Source organism: Heptranchias perlo, chromosome 34 (genome assembly GCF_035084215.1).
Source record: "Heptranchias perlo isolate sHepPer1 chromosome 34, sHepPer1.hap1, whole genome shotgun sequence".
Classification (NCBI taxonomy): Eukaryota; Metazoa; Chordata; class Chondrichthyes; order Hexanchiformes; family Hexanchidae; genus Heptranchias; species Heptranchias perlo.
Window position 1 is genome coordinate 2,083,648 of NC_090358.1, and position 8,122 is coordinate 2,091,769.

The following is an 8,122-nucleotide window of genomic DNA, read 5'->3' on the forward strand; positions in this document are numbered from 1 at the left end:
AGGTGGTGTTGTTCTCATGTGCCTGCTGACCTTGTCCTTCTAGGTGGTAGAGGTCACGGGTTTGGGAGGTGCTGTCGAAGAAGCCTTGGCGAGTTGCTGCAGTGCATCCTGTGGATGGTACACACTGCAGCCACAGTGCGCCGGTGGTGAAGGGAGTGAATGTTTAAGGTGGTGGTTGGGGTGCCAATCAAGTGGGCTGCATTGTCCTGGATGGTATCGAGCTTCTTGAGTGTTGTTGGAGCTGCACTCATCCAGGCAAGTGGAGAGTATTCCATCACACTCCTGACTTGTGCCTTGTAGATGGTGGAAAGGCTTTGAGGAGTCAGGAAGTGAGTCACTCGCCGCAGAATATACAGCATCTGACCTGCTCTTGTAGCCATAGTATTTATGTGGCTGGTCCAGTTAAGTTTCTGGTCAATGGTGACCCCCAGGATGTTGATGGTGGGGGATTTGCGATGGTAATGCCGTTGAATGTCAAGGGGAGGTGGTTAGACTCTCTCCTGTTGGAGACGGTCATTGCCTGGCACTTGTCTGGCACGAATGTCACTTGCCACTTATCAGCCCAAGCCTAGATATTGTCCAGGTCATTCTGCATGCGGGCACGGACTGCTTCATTATCCGAGGGGTCGCGAATGGAACTGAGCACTGTGCAATCACCATATTGTATTATATGATATTCACACCATAACTACAACTCAGAAACGTAAGACTTTTTGAAACCTAGCACAGCAATATTACTTTTGCCATGCTTTGTTTCCAACTATTTTCTTGAGATTGAAATTGTAATCTATCATGCTCCTATCCTCATTTCCCCCTCTTTCATCCCCCTGAACTTGGCACACAAATGCACATCACTAAGGCACTATTTTACTTTTTTCCCATTTTAGATCATATATAAAGACAAGATTTACCAGATTATTTACAAAAGTACCTTGTATTATTCAGGTTTTTTTTAGTGCAGATGACTCAAAGTTAACAAGCAGGAACTAACTGGAAGAAGCAAGAGCCTTCAACAGCTTTAGTGTGATAGCATGGATGCAGAATGGCTTTGCAAACTGATATCGTATGATTCATACCAATGTATTTACTGCTTTTATTTTTCAATTTGACACAATAATCTTGCACATACTATTCTTCATTAACTATTTACAAAAAAACTTCAATGCCTTGACCCAAGAAGACTGCTTTGTATACTTTGTTTTATTTAAATAACTTCTACTTATGTTTCATCAATTTAAATGCAAAGTAAAGAAGAGGAAAAAAACACAACCACACAGAAGGATTACTAATTTAGTTCGCAAATTTCTTTACAAATTCAAGCCTACTGCTCATTGTTTTCTTTTCTAAAACATCCTACATTTATGTTTGAGGCTTGTCCTTACCAATGATGATATCAACAGTTTCAAAGGAATAAGATGCTGAAATTGTGTAAAAAACTGCACAGTGTTGACAGCTATTATTTCCTAATTCCTCAACCCAAAGGATTTAGGAGATGAAATTATGAAAATCATTCCACGGTCAAGCTTAAAAGTGGACTTGCTTAATTCTTGGTATATTCTTATCTCCATCCTTAACAAAAAACCTTATATCGATAACTCTTATTGAAAAGAAAACATTGGTTGAATGCTCTGCTGCCACACTTGTCTTCAAGTCTATATTGAAGGTGTTTTATTACATTGTGCTACTCTCTCTAGTACTGTCAATCCACATTTAGACGTACACAAAATTTAAAAAATGTACCAAGCAAAGCTTTCCTTTTCCAAAACAGAGATATACATCTTTTGCAAAATGATACTACTGACTAATTGTCTGAACTTACTTCAAAATTCATATAGTTCTTTTAATATATTATCATTTGCATAGCAAAAATATGCAAATTCAAGTAGAATTGAAATCTGCAACAACCTAAATATAAAGGAGAAAATAAATGGCTATTTTGCCATTTATTTTCTCCTTGTATTTGGGTTTCTTTCCCACCCAGCAACACATCATTCAAGCCTAGATTTTCCAATCAATGTTATTTTAACAGTGACAATAACCTATTTAAACAGAATGCATTAATGGCAGCATTATAACAACACCAACTGGAAAATCTAAGCTACAATGACAGGATGGGCAAATAACTTGTTCTTTAGGCTCTGGTAATGCTGTTCTTGAACAGACAGCCAAATGGTCCAAGAAAGTGCCCAAGTTGTGTTGCCTTTGACTTTACTGCCTTTTAGTGGCTCGGTCTAGGAGGAACCTACCATGTGATGGATCACCTAGGTACAGCCTGTGTCCTACTTCATGGTGCAACATGTTATACAACATGCTTTTGCCACTCCAATATCATACATTTTATTAATGCAGTTTTTTCTATTCATAAACCAAAGTTTAATTGTACAAATCATACAGCAAATAATGGAAAGTTGATAGTGATTCCAAAGTGTCAAAGAGTTGGCATGATACAACAATCTGAGATTGAAGCTCAAAAATGCTATTATTCACAATAGGTTCATTGGGTGATTTCATTCTTTTTACTGATAGTGACTCTCACACTAAGTACCACTGCACTCCATATTGCTGATGCACAATATCTATATTAAAGAATTAACAGTTATGAAATGAGTACTGCAACTTTACTGAATAACCAGGAGCTCATTACCAGGAAACAGTATGGTCAGCACTGGATTTCTATCTAAAACAACAGAAAACAAATGAGTTCAGAACCTGTAGCGTAAAAAAAATTCTGATCTCTTGCATTTTTTAAAAATTTTTGTTCTTAATGATCATATCAAAACTAATCTATACTATCAGGATTTTTGGCAATTTCCATCAAACTGTAATTACTACAGCTGGCGATTTTCAAATATTTTATGAATGCTGCATTAATGTAATGCTTGAAATATTTATATCACGTCTGTTAAAGATGTTCAATGTGGCTAATGATGGCACTGGGGGAATGGGTCTTTTCAGTCCAGAATCCCTAACCCTCCAGTTCCGACCTCAGGCAAAATCCATCCACTCTTTATCATTGATGACTATGAGAATACATTCTTTACACTTTATTATTGCTGGGTGGAAATGGAAAATTGGCCCCATGCATAACTCCTCTAAGTTGCAACGGAAAACTTTAAAAATGAAATATTTTATTCCCAACTTTTCAGCACTTGTTAATGTGGAGATAAATTTGGATTTGGGGATGTGAAAATCACTTTTGTCTAAAACTCTACAGTGTCACTCTGAAGAGGTGATTAAAAATGCGCTGCATTTGTCCTAGTGACCATAGATAAGCTTCTCCCCGACAAAGTTAGGCAGTGCTATAAACATTACTAGGTGACTCAGCAAGCCTTTATAGGATCTGCATCATAAAAAAAGGGACAACATACACCATATTCTGTAATAGCATCATCTACAGTAGTAAAAGGATAAGCAGCTTTTTATTCTGCTGAAAACCCCTTGCAATTGAAATGGGGAGAGTTCTGTACTCATTATGTTTTACATGAAAAACCCGCAAAAGAAACATTTAAGATGTCAGCGTAATTGAAGATATTTTATAATAAATTAATATCCACAACTGTCTTTCACTAGTTTCTTCGGAGTTGGCTCTTCCCATGCATAAAAAATGAACCATGGCTTCTTTAAAGGTTTGTTCTTGGCCATTGTTTAGGACATTTTTGCAGAAATTGTGGGGTAGAAATTGGGATGCATTGTGCCCCTTTTTTAGGCTTAAAGCAGGCTTTAGCATACTAATTTAGCAGTGGGATGGCCTGCGTCCAATCTGCGCAGGCGTTAGTCCCACTACGAAAATCATGGGGAGCATTTTTAGGTGTCCAGGCCGTCAGGCCTGCTCTGCTCAGGATTCTTCAGCAGTCCCGAAGGTCATCAACAAAAAGTAAGTTTTTAAAAAAAATTTGAATCTTTCTGTGGAGCCAGGGGGAGCAAGAGTGCCCCCACTGACTCCACATTCCTGACGATTACCCCCACCCCACTATTGCCCGATCCAACCCCCCTCCAGGAACTTATCCGAGGGCCGCTGCCGGAGGCCCCAAAATTTATTTTTCTCATGGGGCCAGCTGCCTGTGAAGGCGTGACAGGCACCAGCAGCTCGCCCCGAAGATGTAGATAAGGTCCTGTAGGTTTGAGTTCCCCAACTAAAGGTGAATCTCACTACTGGTACTATTTTTTTTCATTTAAGGATTATCAGTGCTGGAGAATGGAACACTTTCCACGCATCACTGTCGAAGACATAAGGTCAGTTACAGAAAAGGCAAGATGCCTTCAACCCAACTCAGAACAATACTTCCTCCCATACCATTGTGAATTTCCATTTTCACATTACCAATTTTTGTGGTCTTTTTGATTAAACTGCTAATTTATTACCAATTAATATCAAATTAGCGGTGGATTTATGCTGCAGAATAGTATTCCGGAATTTGCTGTCCGAGATGAGTCATTCCGCCTTCAACTTCACAAAAACAGCATCTCGCTGTCTGACTCACCATTCAAATACATTGAACAATGTGAAGTTCCCATATTTGCATGGTAGATACGAACTAAACTCACCACAGAAAGTTAGGGCTTGTTCTTTTCAGTCTAAGTACCCTTTTTAACAGCGTGATAAGTCTTAATTATTGCCAAACAACCTCTCTGGCACTGAAAATCAACTTTTACAAGAGTGCAGACTCATTCCTTCATGTTTTAATTGCTGTTGGAGATTTTTTTAAATTTAAAAACATTTTTACTTTTTCTTTTTTCTCTCTCGTAATCCAATCTTACTTTGCGTCTCTTTATTTCGCTTTCTGTACCTGATTTGACACTGAATTCACTATTTTAACTTACACTTCCTGATTGCTGACTGTGCTGTTCATTAATGAATCTTCAATCTGATTGGTTAAGGAGATACACAGTTGCTTTCCCTATTCACTCAGGTCCCAGATGCCCTGCAGAGGGCTCAGATCTCAAACTTAGAGCAACTTCCAATGCAAAAGCTCTTGGAAAGTACATGGGGAAGGGCAAAGCTAACGATCAGCAGGTGCCGTTCGTTTGCTGCTTACAGTAAATTCTGGCCCATTGAATCTACTGAAGAAATTAGATGTAACAACTTGCATTTATACAGAGCCTTTTAACGTGGTAAAACGACCCAAGGTGTTTCACAGGACCGATTTTTAAACAAAATTTGACAACGAGCCACATAAGGAGATATTATGGTAGGTGGTCAAAGAGGCAGGTTCTAAGGAGCGTCTTAAAAGGAGGAAAGAGAGAGAGATAGAGAGGTGGAGGGGTTTAGGGAGGGAATTCCAGAGCTTGGGGCCCAGGCTGCTGAAGGAACGGCCGCCAATGGTGGAGTGATTAAAATCGGGGGTGCACAAGTGGCCAGAATTGGAGGAGCCCAGAGATCTGAGAGGGTTGTAGGGCTGGAGGAGGCTACAGAGATAGGGAGGAACGAGGCCATGAAGGGATTTGAAAACAAGGATGAGAATTTTAAAATCGAGGCATTCCCAGACAAGGAGCCAATGTAGATCGGCAAGCACAGAGGTGATGGGTGAATGGGACTTGGTGCGAATTAGGATACGGGCAGCAGAGTTTTTAATGAGCTCAAATTTATGGAGGGTGGAAGATGGGAGACCGACCAGGAGAGTACTGAAATAGTCAAGTCTAGAGGTAACAAAGGCATGGATGAGGGTTTCAGCAAACGAGCTGAGGCAGGTGACGTTACAGAGGCGGTCTTGGTGATGGAGCAGATATGTGGTCGGAAGCTCATCTCAGGGTCAATAGGACGCCAAGGTTGCTAACGTTCTGGTTCAGCCTTAGACAGTGGCCGGGGAGAGGGATAGAGTCAGTGGCTAGGGAACAAAGTTTGTGGTGAGGACCGAAGACAATGGCTTCCGTCTTCCCAATATTTAGTTGAAGGAAATTTTTGTGCATCCAGTACACAAGTAATAAATGCATAGTCAGAGGGCTTAGTTGGCTAAATGCAATGAAAAGCAGGCTCACTATGTATATGTATTATTATCGAAGCAGTCACAACCTAATACATTGGTAAGTCCAGTCATAATGCACTTTCCACCCCTCCCCTTTCTGAGAAAATCTTGACAAACTAGGTAATTACTGGCGCTCTGTCTAGTTACCTTGCATACAGCCAAAATTAAGTCTCAGTATACTTGATTCATCTAAAAAAAATCCTAGAGCTCCTGCCATAAAGACATCACAATTCTTTGAGAAAGATGGTTCGTCGTTTAAAATTGATTTAAATGCTCTCGATTGATAATCCGCATTAATTAAAAGAGATTACAATGAAAACGAAAATGGAGAATGACAGACTTCCAACTTGTGGCATGAGGGTACCCGGACATTTCAACAATAAAGGTATAAAATGCACTTAAAAAACGACGTATTCCTGAGCCAGTCAATGAACAAAATAGTTCGGTTTTTAATGCAATCCCCCGCGCACGGATTATTTTTCCCCAAAAACCGATCCTAAAAGTTAGTGGTCAATGTACAACTGCGAGGGTTTCACTGGGCACTGGCGCAATATATCCACAAACCACAAATGCAACCAGAGTTTGACAGGTTTGAAAGCTAATTAACGTAAGCACGAGGGAGAATAACCGCATAAAACAAGAGCTTTTACCAAAAGGAGCAAATGAAGGCGGTTTACTGGTGCATGCAAGCTCCTTTGAGCACTATACTTGGGGAAATTCTGCATCAATATTCATGTTCTTCTGGACAAACTGCGCTTTCTCCAAAGATCCACGCACAAAAAAATGTCTCCCAACTGATACAGAATAGAAATTAAATGTATGTAATTCCTAAAATAGCATTCTGTCCTTCGGGACTTTCCGATACTTTTAATTAGAGAGGATTAGTATGGTAAGCAAATGTCACAGTGCATTAATCTTGATAACTCAGCATATACACTTAGGAGAGGTTAAGAGTTGCGATATTTTAAATAGATATCACACCTGCATGTCGTCAACCAAAGAATATTAAATCCATTTTGCTTGGGTTAATAGCACTGTCTTTAAAGATACAGCATTTCAGAAAGAAAAGGCTTAACTTTAGGTGCGTGGTAACGGTGACAAGTCAGAATCATGGTACTTTCGCTGCGGATTTTCTACGAGATCAAAGTGCCGGCAAAAACAGGAATTCCCTCAATCCTTCAACAAAATAAACCGAATGCCACAACACGCGCGCAATCACTAAAGGATTGCGAGCTGCAAATAAATGGTGCGTTGCCGTGCCCGCTGTACCACCCGGGTAGGAAAATAGCCTCGGTCACCGAACACTATCCCGGGTTCCTCACTCCGGGCCATTCATAAAATCAAACACAGCGCGCGCGGGCGCGCATCCACATTTAAAGTCGGGAAACAACAACAAAAACAAAAAGGTTTTAAACTGACTTGTTACCGTAGTATTAATGGTTCAATTCTAACTAACCTGTCTAAAAAGTGCCTCTCTCTCCTCTTTACTGCTTACTGCGCACTGAGTGTTGGCCGGTTTGGAGTTTGGCGCCCGGTCTCATCCTGTCAGTGGGGGGGGGGGGGTGACAGGATGGGGAAAGAAAGGCTCTAGTGTTGTTATTAATGCTGGGGGGGGGAAGCAGGGGAGGCTGGGGCTGGGGCTGGGGCGGGGGCGGGGGCGGGGGCGCTCTCCCTCCCCCGCCAGCCGGCCGGGTAGAAAACCTCGGCGTCTCTCCCGCTCGCGCCCGGCGACTGCCCAACGGCTGCAGCGCGAGCGCTCACCCGAACACCCCGTGACCTCCCGCGCGCGCACACTCACGGGGTAACTTAAGGTCATCCCTGCCAAAACACTCTTTTTAAAAAAAAACCCACAAAATCTGAGGCCACCGTGCCTTTCAACTCACCCAGCACACATTCACATACTATTGTAAAACTTTGCAAAGAAAACCAGAAATGTCATCTTATTCCAGGCCACCTCGAGTGCCAACACTCTCTGCACGCACGTTATGCAGCAGATAAAGGTGATTTTGTTGTTTCGTGGACAGGCTGCAATTTTAATTTTCCCTTTCAAAATGCAATGTTACGGAAATCATCTTGTTTCTTTAATCCTCTGTTTTAAAAATCAGTGATAAAAATGTCAGTATTTAATATAAACTGCAATCCCAGGGTTCCATATACTG

At 41.2% G+C, this 8,122-nt stretch overlaps 1 protein-coding gene across 3 annotated transcripts in view; it reads right to left on the bottom strand.

Annotated features, from left to right (window-relative positions):
* The window catches only part of megf11 (multiple EGF-like-domains 11), a 306,970-nt gene extending 299,304 nt beyond the window's left edge, over window positions 1-7,666 (bottom strand). For all 3 annotated transcript variants that reach the window (XM_067971262.1, XM_067971264.1, XM_067971261.1), the window contains exon 1: window positions 7,420-7,666. The gene's annotated coding sequence lies outside the window, so the exon portion shown is untranslated. The remainder of the gene's footprint in view (window positions 1-7,419) is intronic.
* Window positions 7,667-8,122: the final 456 nt, after the last annotated feature.